Source organism: Sarcophilus harrisii, chromosome 2 (genome assembly GCF_902635505.1).
Source record: "Sarcophilus harrisii chromosome 2, mSarHar1.11, whole genome shotgun sequence".
NCBI classification, from domain to species: domain Eukaryota; kingdom Metazoa; phylum Chordata; class Mammalia; order Dasyuromorphia; family Dasyuridae; genus Sarcophilus; species Sarcophilus harrisii.
The window spans coordinates 452668986-452684180 of record NC_045427.1 but is presented as its reverse complement, the minus strand read 5'-3'; positions in this window follow the sequence as shown (position 1 = coordinate 452684180).

Below are 15195 nucleotides of genomic sequence, written 5' to 3'. Positions count from 1 at the left end.
AATTATTAGACCCATTGATTTATGATCTTAGAAACCTCAAAATCTTGTGGATAGAGAAAGAATTTTATATTTTTCAAAGAGCTACCTTATGGAAGATGGAGTAGATTTGTTTTGCTTAATTCTAGAATGCAGAAAAAGGGGAAATAGGTAGAAATTACATATTTAGGTTTTATGCAAGGAAAACCTTTCTAAAAACTGGACTTATTCCAAAATGTCACATGCTGCCTCAAGTTGTAGATTTTTCCTTATTGGGCTAACAAAGACTGAATAACCACTTGCTAGAGATGTTGTAGAGGAAGGGCTTCCTAGTTCAGATACCAGTTTGATTAGAAGGTCTTTTCTAATTATTCATTAATTCTATAAAATATAGTTCTATACCAGGATTCAAAAATCAACCCCACAAGAGAGACTGAGGAAAAATCAGAGTAATCCAAGAAAATTATGAAAAGAAAATCAACCAACTGGAAATAGAGAATCAAAAACCTAAAAATTAAAATAATCCCTTGAAAATTAGAATTGGGAAAGGGAAAGCTAATAACATAATATCAATAAATCATAAAACATAATCAAAAGAAAAGAAAAAATAGAAGAGAAAGTGAAAAAAGCCCGTAAGAAAAACAACTTATCTGCAGAACAGATCAAGGAAAAATAATATAAGAATAGTTGAACTACCTGAACATTACACTAATTATATATTGATGTAATAGTAAAAGAAATTATTAAGGAAAATTTCCCTGAAGTTTTATAACAAAAAGACAAAGTAAAAATAGAAAAAAATGCACTGATTACCACCTAAAAGAGATTGCAGGAGGAATACCATAGCCAAGTTTCAAAGCTTCCAGGATAAAGAAAAAATATTGGAAGTAACAAGGTATATGGAGCTATAATAAAAATTATATAAGATCTAGCAGCTATTATGTTGAAGGAATATTAGATCTAGGAATATTATATTCTGTAGAGCAAAAAATCTGGGTTTATCACCAAGGTTAACTTATCCATCAAGTTAAGCCTAAATGAAAAAAAAAAAAGATATTTAATGAACTCAAAGACTTTCAAGATTTTATGATCCTCAGAACTTAAGGAATATTCAACATATAACATCTAGGAGAAATATGAGGTAAACATTAAAGACCCATTATAAGGGACTCATTAAGTCAAATTGTTCATTTCAAATATGTGAAAACATTAGTAGTACCCTTTATTTGGATAGTTTGAAAGAAAAGCATAGACTGTATGATGTGGTGATTCTTTTTAAAAATGAAGTATAAAAAAAGACAATTTTAATGATTTTAAATTAAAATTTTCTCATGTAAGTAAGATATATGTAGCCAAAAATAGAAGGAATACAGAAAATTGAGGAGGAAACTTTCATAGACTATTTCTCAGATAGGATTTGATTGGATTGGAAAGATTTGGACTTATGAAGGAAGATCCACCCACTTTCAGAGAAACAGATGATAGGAGGAAATAAGCATAGTATAGTCTTACATATATGTGTACAAGTGTATTTGTGCATATATGTGTATCTTTATAGATATTTCTGCATATATATGTGTTTTATACACACACACACACACACACACACACACACATATATATATATATATATATATATATATATATATATATCCACACTTAATTGTAGCCTTTAGAGTGATGGGGAGGGAAAGGTAAAAAAATCAAGTAAAAAATGCTTTGCAGAGAATAAAAGAAAACAAACATGGAAACAAAGCTGTACAGCTTTGAAAATAATGTATAGTATTTATTAAATAAGTTTTATTGAAATGGACATTTGTTATTTTATATTGAATCCTTTCTTTTGATCTTTTGTATATGTGGCAATTTTTTTCTTTTCCTATTTTGTTATTTAAGTTTAAAATAAAAAAATTTATCAAAAAAAATTATCCTCACAAGTATAATTTTTCAAGAAGTACAGCTAGAAAACAGCCATTGTAAAGAGACTGTTAATTAAGAAACATGTGGTTCAGGTCTGCTATCTTGCTGCAATGGTTACTTCCTCTAAGCCTGAACCTCCACTGGTTGGGTGATCTTAAGTAGTTCTATGTCCGTCCCTCTCTATGATTCTCTAGCCTCAGTGCTAAGAAATTAAAAATCAAGTTGAGGATTAGATATCCCTCTCCTCCTTGGACTGACTCTTTTTAAAAAATGTGGTAGAAATATATGTTAATCCAATATATACATATTTATATAATTATCTTGCTGCACAAGAAAAATCAAGCAGAGGAAAAATGAGGAAGAAAATAAAATGCAAGCAAACAACAACAAAAAGAGTGAAAATGCTATGTTGTGAATCACACTCAGTTCCCATAGGCCTCTCTGGGTGTAGATGGCTCTCTTCAGCACAAGATCATTGGAAATGGTCTGAATCATCTCATATTTTAAGAAAGCTACATCCATCAGAATCGATCATCATATAATCTTGTTATTGTCATATATAATGATCTCCTAATTCTGCTTGTTTCACTTAACATCAGTACATGTAACTTTCTCCAGTCCTCTCTGAAATCCTGTTGATCGTTTCTTATAGAACAATAATATTCTATAACATTCATATACCATAACTTATTCAGCCATTCTCCAACTGATGGGGGCATCCACTCAGTTTCCATTTTCTTGCCACTATAAAAAGGGCTGCCATGAACATTTTTACTCCTTTCCCTCCTTTAAGATCTCTCTGGGATATAAGCCCAGTGGAAATTCTGCTGGATCAAAGGATATGCACAATTTGATAACTCTTTGGGCATAGTTCCAAACTGCTCTCTTGGATTGACTCAAAAAAAAAAAAAATAGTGATGTCTTTTGTTTTTGTCATCTAATTTTCTCCCTGTATCCTTTTCCTTCTCCTCATTCTAAGAAAAAATGGAAAAAGAGAAAAAAAAAATCAGCAAAACTGATCAATACATAGGAAAAAAAAATGTGACTACATACAATATTGGGCACAACCTAATTTGCAATAGAGTAGGGAGGAGCATTTTCTCATGTCTTAAGGCCATGCTTATTCATTGTAATTTTATAATATTTACTTTCAAATGTTTGGTATTCTTTCTATTTACATTTTAGCCATTGTGTATATTGTTTTCTCTATCATTTTCTGTAAATCTTTCTACATTTCTGAGTAATTCATCATATTTGTTGTTTCTTGTTGTAGTTTGTTCTTTGTTCTTGAAAAAGACCATGCCATTAGGGGGGTGATACCACAACATGCAAGGGAATTGGGTTGAAGAGAGGGAGGGCTGTGAAAAATCACTAGCCTCACTTTCTTCTCCAGAGCTATCTGGGTCCAGTGACCAGATATAGATCAAGATGACTGGAGGTTGGCCCACTGTTGCTTCTTAAAGCACAATATCCCATTACATTCATGCACCAAATTTGTTTAGTCATTTCCCCTTTGCAATTTTGCTGGGGGTGAGGTGAAACATCAGAGTTGTTCTGATATACTTCTCTCTTATTATTAATGATTTGGAGCAACTCTCTCAAACTTTTTGTTCTCAGCATTCTTAAAAATTATTAAGAAACCTGAGGAACTTTTGTTTATCTATCACAATATATATTAAAAGTAATACATTTTAAAATGTTTATTTATAACTTCTTTTAAAATAATTAATAAATCCATTACATATTAACATAAATATTTTATTGAAAAATAACTATTTTCTAAAACAATAATGATTTCTAAATAATGTATTGAAAAATTTATTTTGCAAATGACTGGTTTAATAGAAATTAGTTGTTTTTTTATATCTACTTCTACATTCAATCTGTTATTTGATTGAAATATATAAAGACAATCTGGCCTCATACGGATATGTGGTTGAAAAGGGGAGGAAGAGTATTTTAAAAGTCAAATAATACATAATACTGAAATGTTTTAGAATATGGAAATTTTTTTCTTCTTCACAGATCCTCTGAAAAAACCTTAAGAACCCTTTAGGATCCATAGACCACACACATCATTAATTTGGAGGATTCATTCCTATAGCTATTAATAATTTGCACATTTCTTGTGTATGGGCTTGCTGTCTATTTCAGGACTGAGCATTCTTCACCTCTGGTGTCTACCTCTTACCCAACTCTTACCTGTGGTTCCAAGAAACTATGGTATATGCAGCAGCCATACCCACGTAGTATCTCAACAGACAGACTAAACCAATTAGGGGGTAACCAATAGATCTCAAACCTATAGGTGAATTAGGGGAATGTCTACCCCAAGCGTGTGAAGACTTATTTTGCCACGCCCTCTCCTTGCCTGCCATGGAATGGATAGATGACAACAATTTGTTCCAATTTCCATGAAGGTGGCAAGCAGGTGTTGTGGAGTGCTTAGATCTTGGTCAAACATTTTAAAAAGTCATACATTGCATCCTGGGTCATTACCAATTATTTTGACTTTTGTCTTGCCACTGGGCTTTGGTGACTCTGGAAGAAAGAGTAAGGCTGATGACTTTGTGTAGCTCTGTGTCACTTAAATCTAATTCATTTGTGAGTTATGCTATCAATCTGTAATTTCATTAGTCCTCTTCAAAGAAATGAAGGAAGAACAATATTGCAGGATGGCTTTTGGATTTACATATTTAAGGTATCTATAGATATCTTGGATACCATTCCTTTAACCTAGAAACTTGGCATAAAAATAACTGTATGGACATGTATACATATATTGTATTTAACTTATATTTTAACATATTTAACATGTATTGACCAACCTGCCATCTGGGGGAGGGGGGAAGGGGAAGGAGGGGAAAAGTTGGAACTAAAGGTTTTGCAATGCTCAATGCTGAAAAATTACCCATGCATATATCTTGTAAATAAAAAGCTATAATAAAAAAAGAAACTTGGCATAAAGAAAAAATTTCTCCATGTGATTGCTTCCCTTCCTTTTCTAAGTACATTCATTTTGTTAGTGCAAGAGCTTTTCAATTTATGTAATCAAAATTCTTGGATTGATTCTTATTACTCATCTACTTTTTATTTCTGAAACCCTATGTGTACCTGTGATTCCAGGGGCAATATCTACCTAGTATCCTCTTATCTGGGGGGTTAGATTTGAACATATTCAGGAGAAAAACTATTCTTGAAAGCCCAAGATCTGAAATCCATGGAAGGCAATTGTCACTAAAGATTGGCCAGAGTTAGTTAGCAAGAGAAACCCTCAAACCTGTCCTCAGGGTTCCTCAGAGATGATCAAGAGATGTTTGGACTAAAAAGATGTATATCAAACAGAGGCGCATAGCAAAGAGATAGCTTGGAGGTGCTTCAGATACCACATCTCTCTGTGCTCTGGAAACTATGCTGCTTTTACTCTAATACTTGGCAGCAGTCCCAGCAGCCTGTTATTTAGTTGATCCAGTCATGTCCAATTATCTGTGATTCCAATTGAGGTTTCTTGGCAAAGACACTGAAGTAGTTTGCCATTTCCTTCAGTTCAACTTGCAGATGAGGACACTGAGATAGAGTTAAGTGACTTGCTCAGGATCGCACAGCTAGAAAGCGAAGCTGGATTTGAACTCAAGAACATAAATTTTCCTGATTCCAAGTCTGGTGCTCTAACCATTGTGCAACAATGGCCCAACTAAAAAGGGGATGTGTAAGCAGTAATAACCAGTTTTCCTCAATGGAAGTCAAAGAACCTTTTATCTGTTCTTTTCTGATACTCTTTTCATACAGTTAGGTATTATTAATTTCTTTTGCATATGTATCTTGTCCCCCATTAGTCCGTGAAGGCAGGCATCATCTGCCTACTATAGAGTTCTGCACATAATAGATGGTTAAAATAATTTTCTTAGTGGACTGAATTATAAAGAATATTACTCTTTTGTCCCATCCAATCTATACTAGCTCACAATACACCAAGATTCCCAATCACAAAGAAACATTAGCTCATGGATATAGGCATCCACACATTCAAGTATATGTACCCACTTCCCACATATATACACATATAGACATATACATATAAAACACCTCTCAAGGTAAATTTATACATGTAATAGACACCAACTCAACATCACAGATATTAGAAGAGTAGGAGCATTATTCATTCAGCAACTATTTACAAATGCTTGCTTTGTGTTACATACTGTTAAATCACCAGAGATAACAGCAATAAAGAAAAGCAAGAATCTTTGCCCTTAAAGGGATTACTAATTTCTATGGTAACTGGGGCAGGGAGGGAAGCTGGAAACACGTACACATATAATTATAAAGTAGATAACAAAGGAATTTTTAGGAATTATTAGGCAAGATCTCTTGTAGGCAGTGCCATTGGAGATGAGGTTTAAAGGAAGCTTGCAATTCTAAGAGGCAAAGGTTTACTAGGGAGTGCATTCCCGATAAGAGACACAGCTGAAGTACAGTACAAAGACAAGAAAAGGCAAGCACTTGCAGAAAACAGAGACCTCCCAGTGCCCACATCAGTCTGAAAGGGCAGAACTAAAGAAGAAAAGATTGTTTGTCCTCTCCTGAAAGCCAGGGAAGAGATGGTGGAGGTGGTGACAATTGGCATGGCAACCAGAAACCTCATTCTCAAATTTATAGGATATTCAATATTCTTTTGCCTTGGGAGGTGCTTGAGGTTTCTGGAATCCCTGAATAGGGGCAGATAGTGGTGGTGGTGGTGGTAATGATTCTGTGTGTTTTCTGGTGTGTTTTCATTCATCTCTAAAGCCAAGCACAGTTATGCTAGGCACTCTTCTCACCAAGACCTTGAAGAGTTGCACTCGATGTTCTTCTGTTATTGCTTCCCTGAGAAAGAGTAACAGAAGGGGATCCTGGGAAATGGAGTCTAACCTGAGACTAGCTTGACTCTAGATATTCAAATTCCAAATTTGGACTAGGAGCGTCTAAGAATATGGGCCTAACAACTGCTAAGGCTTTGGAAGTTATGGTTTCTAACTCTCAGATCCTGGCTTTGCCCATAAGCCTGGCCTCTCCCAGGGGAAAAAACCTCCACTGGCCTCGTCTCTTTTTAATGACATCTGCTGCCATTTTGGGTCAGTAGATTCTCTTTTGAACCTTAAGTCCAAGTCATCATTTAATGCCTTCATGGCTATAGAGCAGGGTTGGATAACCTTTTTTCTTCCAAGGGCCATTTGGTTATTTATAACATCATTCATGAGCTGGACAAAATTAACAACTTAAAAACTCAAGCAATGGAATGTTGTACCTTCACTTATCATTGCCTGTGGTTGCCTTGGCAGGGCCAGACCAAATAATTTCTCTTGCTGTAGAGGTATACATATCAGGGGATGGGGTATCAACTGTTTACTGGTGCCATGTGTGGCAGGTTATAGTCTAACCTGGCATTCCATTACACAGATCCAATTTTGCCTTCGCTTCAAGAGCAAAGTACCTTCCAGGGATTGAAATTTGAATCCCCTAGGTTCATTCCCTGTTTTTTGGCTTATAGCATTTCTCTCAGTCTTTTGTCAGCTATTAGTGAGTTCATTCTACTAGTCATCCAATCACCTGGTAGAAAGAGAGTTGCTTTGGTAAAATAAGATTCTTGTATACTGCTGGCATACTGTCTGGTCAAAGTACTAAAATGCTCCTTCAGCAATTACTTTGAGGATCATGGACAACTTTTACTTCTTTAGATAATCACTATAGTCATATGGCCACCAGAAATGAGAAATTATCCATCCTAGTCTACCCTGGCTGTTAGGCTGAACTAAGAATTGACTGTTGCAGCTGGCATCCAATTTGGCACTGTTCAAATTATATGTTAGTGGGCTGTTGTCCATCGACATTTAAATTTTGGTTCCATAAATAGTCTTTAAATTTTTCAGTGACAGTTCTCTTCAAAGCCAAGAACTCATTTTCTGAATGGGATAGTGAGTTTCACTGTCAATAAGTTCTCTGCTTTTGGCATAGAACTTTCACTCTAGGGATATAGGATTGTTCTCAAAACTCCCAGGTAGCATCCAGATTTAAGGCTTTTTTGGATCTGAAAAAGCCACAAAAGCATGGATTTGAGATAAACCAGACTATCCTTAAAAGCTTGCTCACATTTGTCAATCCAAAAGTATCATCTGTTTGTTGTTTTGCTCTTCTCAAGAAATATTCCCTTTAGGTTATGCAATATTTTTCACTAATCAAGGGCAACTAGGTGGCAAGGTGGATAGAATGCCAAGATTGGAGTCAGAAAGATTCATCTAGTAGCTGTGTCAGCCTGGGCAAATCATTTACTCATTTGCCTCAGTTTCCTCATCTGTACAATAAGTTGCAGAAGGCAGTGGCATGCCTCTCAGTATCTTTGCCAAGAAAAATCTAAATGGTGTCATGAAGTGTCATACATGATCAAACAAGTGGTGATTTTAAAAACTGCTTTGTTCCTGCTCCTTCTGCTAAAATCTGTAGACTAAATGGCTGACTACAATTTCTAGGTAGACTGGCTCAGGTAGGGCTGAATTAATTCTCTACATTTGGGTAGAATCTGTTCATTTGTCTCCTGGATCACATTCCTCACATTCTCAAAAGCAGTAACATATTTTTCCTTGAATAATTGATTGATGATCTAACAGCCTAGAATTACTCTCAAATCCTCTCAAATTCCTGATAATAAGATAAACTGGCTAAATCACTGGTCTTTAAGGGTCTTATTTCCTGCCTCCTCCTTGCTTCTCTTCCTGAAGTAGTCTCAATCCCTCTATGTTGCTCATACTGATTAAGGAAGGCACCACCTTCCCTGCCAGCAACATAAGTTTTTTTCTTCCTGAGGCAATTGGGGTCACATAGCCAGGGTCTGAGGTGAGATTTGAACTCAGGTCCTCCTGACTTTAGGACTGGTACTCTATCCATTACACCGACTAGCTACCCTAGCAACATAATTCTTAATAAATTTATAATAGCCAAGAAAAATAAACTAATATTAGACCTCAAAAAGCCTTTAGACATGGACAATTAAATATTTCTATTTTCTCAAGATCAATGTTCATTCCTTGATGAGATACTGTTTTTTTTTAAATATTTCATTTTTCCAATTACACTTTAATGTAATTTTAATTGATTTAAGGCAATTTTAAACATTTTTTAAACTAATAGAAATAATTTATTTTATTATTATTATTTTTTATTATAACTTTTTATTGACAGAGCCCATGTCTGGGTAATTTTTTTTTTTTTACAACATTATCCCTTGTACTCACTTCTGTTCCGACTTTTCTCCTCACTCCCTTCACCCCCTCCCCCAGATGGCAAGCAGTCCTATACAAATTAAATATGTCACAGTGTATCCTAGATACAATATATGTGTGCAGAACCGAACAGTTCTCTTGTTGCACAGGAAGAATTGGATTCAGAAGGTAAAAATAACCTGGGAAGAAAGACAAAAATGCAAGCAGTTTACATTCATTTTCCAGTGTTCTTTCTTTGGGTGTAGCTGCTTCTGTCCATCCTTGATCAACTGAAACTGAGTTAGATTTCTTTGTCGAAGAAATCCACCTCTATCAGAATACCTTCTCATACAGTATTGTTGTTGATCTCCTGGTTCTGCTCATTTCACTTAGCATCAGTTCATGTAAGTCTCTCCAATCCTCTCTGTATTCATCCTGCTGGTCATTTCTTACAGAACAATAATATTCCATAACATTCATATACCACAATTTACTCAACCATTTTCCAATTGATGGGCATCCATTCATTTTCCAGCTTCTAGCCACTACAAACAGGGCTGCCACAAACATTCGTGCACATACAGGTCCCTTTCCCTTCTTTAGTATCTCCTTGGGGTATAAGCCCAGTAGAAACATTGCTGGATCAAAGGGTATGCACAGTTTGATAACTTTTTGAGCATAGTTCCAAATTGCTCTCCAGAATGGTTGGATTCGTTCACAGCTCCACCAACAATGTATCAGTGTCCCTGTTTTCCCATATCCCCTCCAACATTCTGCATTATCTTTCCCTGTCATTCTAGCCAGTCTGACAGGTGTGTAGTGGTATCTCAGAGTTGTCTTAATTTGTATTTCTCTGATTAATAATGATTTGGAGCATATTTTCATATGACTAGAAAAAGTTTCAATTTCTTTGTCTGAGAATTGCCTGTTCATATCCTTTGACCATTTATCAATTGGAGAAATGACTTGATTTCTTATAAATTAGAGTCAATTCTCTATATGTTTTGGAAATGAGGCCTTTATCAGAACCTTTGACTGTAAAAATGTTTTCCCAGTTTATTGTTTCCCTTCTATAAACATTTTTTAAAAATAAAATTTTGAGTTCCAAATTTTCTTTTTTCTTTCTTTTTCTTTCTCTCTCTCTCTTCTCTCTCTCTCTCTCTCTCTCTCTCTCTCTCTCTCTCTCTTTCTCTCTCTCTCTCTTCCTTCCTTTCTTTCTTTCTTTGCTGAGGCAATTGGGGTTAAATGACTTGCCCAGGGTCACACAGCTAGGAAGTGTTAAGTGTCTGAGGTCAGATTTGAACTCAGGTCTTCCTGACTTCAGGGTTGGTGCAAGTTCCAAATTTTCTTATTCTCTCTCTTCCTGCCTCCCTAAAATGATAGACAATTTGATAGAATATATATGTACAATCATGTAAAACATATTTGGATATTGTTATGTTGTGAAAGAAGAAACAGAACAAAAGGCAAAAAGCTATGAAAAAAATAAAGTAAAAATAGTATGTTTTGATCTGTATTCAGACTCCATTGTTCTTTCTCTGGATGTGGATAAAATTTTCCATTATGAGTCTTTTGGAATTGTCTTGGATCATATTGCTGAGAAGAGCTAAGTTAATCATAGTTGACACAGTACAGTGTTGCTGTTATAGTTGTACAATGTTCTTCCTATTCTACTTAATTCACTCAGCATCAGTGATAAGATACTGTGTTACCCATATGGTTGACAGTCTCTGAAAAATTGGTACATACCAACTGATGATTTGAAATCAGCATTTTTCAACCAAATCAACTTTCATCAGACTTTCCTTAAGTCTTCCCCTACTTTTAAAAAATTGAACTTAATACCACATAAAATTAATTTTTTTGCATATACATAGTACTATAGAGAAAAAAAGGATTATATGTGAAACTACTAATCTCTCACAGACAGCTTACTCTCTCTATACATATACACATACATACATATATATCTCATAACAAGCAGCTTTCAAAGTTGTCCTGCTTGTCTGGATTCTTTCTGGCCTTCTGTCTGTTTTTTCCCCCCCTGTACATTAAACATTAAAAAAAAAAATCTTCAATAATTCTTGTTTGGGTTTATTTTTTTTTTCAGTCAACAACTTTTCTTTCCCTTTTCCCCTTTTGAAAAAAAAAATGAGATCTCTTTAACAAAAATATATAGAATGATCCTTCTCTCTTATCTTCTACTGCTTTTAGAAAGACAATGAAGTCATCTAGATAGACCAATTTCCAGGTCATTCATGCCTCCAACTACTTCCATAAACCCTGAAATGACAGATGCTGAGATACTTTGGGGAATAAATACAAATTAATAACATCCCATTAGCGGTCAAAAGCTATCTTCTTTTTGACTTTTCTCTAGCCACGCAATGGTGGTCATGCACAAATCCAACAGTGCTTAGCATTAGCTGTCTGGCAGACAATACTGAGCCACCACCACCTTAGTTTAGGTCCCCATTTCCCTTTACCTCAACTAATACAGTTCAGCCTTCTGCAATTGGTTTCTCTGCCCTAAGTCCCCCCATCCCCTAACCTTCCCTCTTCCAGAGTCCATCCTCCTCACAGCTGCTGAAGTGATTAAACCATGGGTCTGAACCCCATCATGTTCTGTACTCAGTCAACCGCAGCAGATCCTTATGGTCCCTGGGACAAAATATAAACTTTTCTGTTTGACTTTTAAAGTTCTTCACAATGTAGTTCCACCCTCCTTTTCCAGTCTCATATTGCATTGCTCTCCAAGGATTTGTGGTTTAGCAATACTGACCTTCTTACTCTTCCCCCAGCTCTTGATTCTTTTGTGCCTTTTTCCATTTGATGTTTCTGGAGCCTCAAAAGTTCTCCCCCACTTTACCTCATTCTTTTATAATCCCTTTAAAACTAACATTATATACCATCTTCTTCCTAAAACCTTTCCTGAACCTTCTCCCCAACTGCTAGTGACTTCCTTCTCTAAACTACTTTTTTTTATAACATTTCTGCAAATGCTTGTATATTTTTTCTTGAATCTTCTCCCCAACTACTAGTGACTTCCTTCCCTAAACTAAAAAAAAAAATTTTTTTTTAACATTGGTTCTGTAAATGCTTACATATGTTATTGTTGTTCAGGCCTGTCCAACTCTTCCAAACTCCTTTTGGGGTTTTCTTGGTAAAGATACTAAAGTAGTTTGCCATTTCCTTCTCCACTTCATTTAAGGCAAACGGGATTAAATGATTTGCCAGAGTCTCTCAGTTAGTAAGTGAAATCAGGTCTTGCTCCAGGTCTATCACATACCCTTAGGCTATAGAATGTCCCAAAGTTTTGGGGCAGTTTTAAGATTAAATAATTTCAAAAGCATAAATAATGCCACATATTTTAAGAAAAACCTCACATTTTCTTTTTCTTTTTTTATTCAACTTTTTATTTTTAAAACATATGCATGGATAATTTTTTAACATTGACCCCCTGCAAAACCTTGTGTTCCATATTTTCTCTTCCTTCTTCCCATCCCTTCCCCTAGATGGCAAGTAATCCAGTTTATGTTAAACATGTTAAAATATATTTTAAATACAATATATGTATACATATTTATGCAATTATCATACAAAAAATGAGCTCAAAAAGGGAAAAAGATGAGAAAGAAAACAAAATGCAAGCAAACAATAACAAAAAGAGTGAAAATGCTATGTTGTGATTCACACTCAGTCCCCACAGTCCTCTCTCTGGATGTAGATGGCTCTCATCATCACAAGATCATTGGAACTGGTCTCAATCATCTCATTGTTAGAAAGTGTCATGTCTATCAAAGTTGATCATAGTATAATCTTCTTGTTGCCATGTATAAAGATCTCCTGAAAACCGCACATTTTAAAGGTTATTTAAGTTTTAAAGATTACCATATCGTTCTTGTTAAAATTCAACCTAACTACTATCTTGTGATATACATCCCTTTAGTCTATTTTTGAACTTTGTGAAAACTTTTATTAGCTGCCTCTTTTAATGCATTTGCAATCCTAGCCATAACAACATCCAATGCACAACAATTTTGAGGCTACCCAGCAGAAAAACATCTAATAGAGGTAGCTCAGATGATTAAGGTGACCAGCCTACCATGATGAATAGGTTTGAGATAGGATTATTCATTGACTGTAGTGCACACACATGCACAGCATAAGGAACAGGGTTCCTTGGCTTGTTAAAATTAAAACTCAAAATTTGTTGCTCCAAATTCACAATGATCAAGCCTTCAAATGATGTCTTTCAAAGTTTGTAGCATTTTCTCTAATAGATTGTAAACTCTTTGAGGGCAGGGAATTTCATTTTTACTTTTGTCTAATATAGTGCCTACTTAATAAATAATAATTATTTGACTATGTATTGGTCAGCCTATTATGAGGCTCTTCTTATCTAGCTAGGCTAGTCCTCAGAAAACAGAATCAATCTGTTTGCCTGGATTATACTTGATCCAGCCTTACTAGTGTGACAGAACCTACCAGAACTTGGGCTGTGGTGTCCTAATCTTTGAGAATTTAGGTCACTTCTCTCCCTCATGAAGCATCAGGGTAGAAAATTATGGAGGGATTCACAGTGTTCTCAGAATTAAACTGTGGGTGGCATAATGATGAATACACAAAAACAAACATGATGTACATTTATATACATAGTGCTTCACAATTGAGCTTCAGAACAACTGTGGTTTTGGGGAATGAATCCTGGATTTGTCAGGAAATGCAGGTGAGCATTTCAACTTTGTCACTTGCTAATTATGTGAATTTAGGAAATTCTCTTCTCAATATCTTCCTTTGCAAATTGGGGATAATTTTATTTTTATTACCTACTTCATAGAATTGTAATGAAAACCTAATGAAATAAATGTAATGGATGATATAATTACTTCATTTGCCCAGTCACATATGTAGTAAAGATGAAACTTTTAGTTTAGCTCACCCTGTACTATATAGCTGATTATTGAATCAAAGTGTAAAACTTTACATCTATCCTTAATAAATTTTTTTCATAATCAGTCTAGTATAATCTGTTTGTGAAAATCTTTTTATTGTCAAATGAGTTGATTATTCCTTCCAGGATTGTGTCATCTGTAAATTGTTAGCAAAATAAGAAGGGAAATAATAAGAAAGAACCTACCCATCCTTGAAGAATTGTTAGCAGATAGAAATGAACTAAGCAGATAAGTGGAATGGAGTAATAGAGTACTAGAGTTGGAGTTCAAACCCTACCTCAGATACTTATTAGTGTGACCCTGGGCAAGATGGCAGTGTTTAGAGTGCAGGAAAACTCCTTTTCCTGAGTTCAAACCTGGCCTCTGACACTGTATGACCCTGAAAAGGTCACTTAATCCTGTTTATCTCAGATTCCTCATCTGTAAAATGAGCTGGAGGAGGAAATGGCAAACCGTTCCAGTATTTCTGCCAATAAAACTTCAAATGGGGTCACAGAAAGCTGAACATGATTGAAATGACTAAACAACCCTAGAGCTGAATTGATGTAAATAGTTTTAAGTTTTTCAAAGTATCATCACTTTTTATGAATCTTTTACAATGACAAACATTATTAAAACTTAATATAGAACTGATGCTGAGTGAAATGAGCAGGACCAGGAGATCATTATATACTTCAACAACAATACTAGATGATGACCAGTTCTGATGGATCAGGCCATCCTCAGCAACGAGATCAACCAAATCATTTCCAATGGAGCAGTAATGAACTGAACTAGCTATATCCAGAAAAAGAACTCTGGGAGATGACTAAAAACCATTACATTGAATTCCCAATCCCTATATTTATGCACACCTGCATTTTTGATTTCCTTCACAAGCTAATTGTACAATAATTCAGAGTCTGATTCTTTTTGTACAGCAAAATAATGTTTTGGTCATGTATACTTATTATGTATCTAACTTATATTTTAATATATTTAACATCTACTGGTCATCCTGCCATTTAGGGGAGGGGGTGGGGGGGGTAAGAGGTGAAAAATTGGAACAAGAGGTTTGGCAATCGTTAATGCTGTAAAGTTACCCATGTATATATCCTGTAAATAAAAGG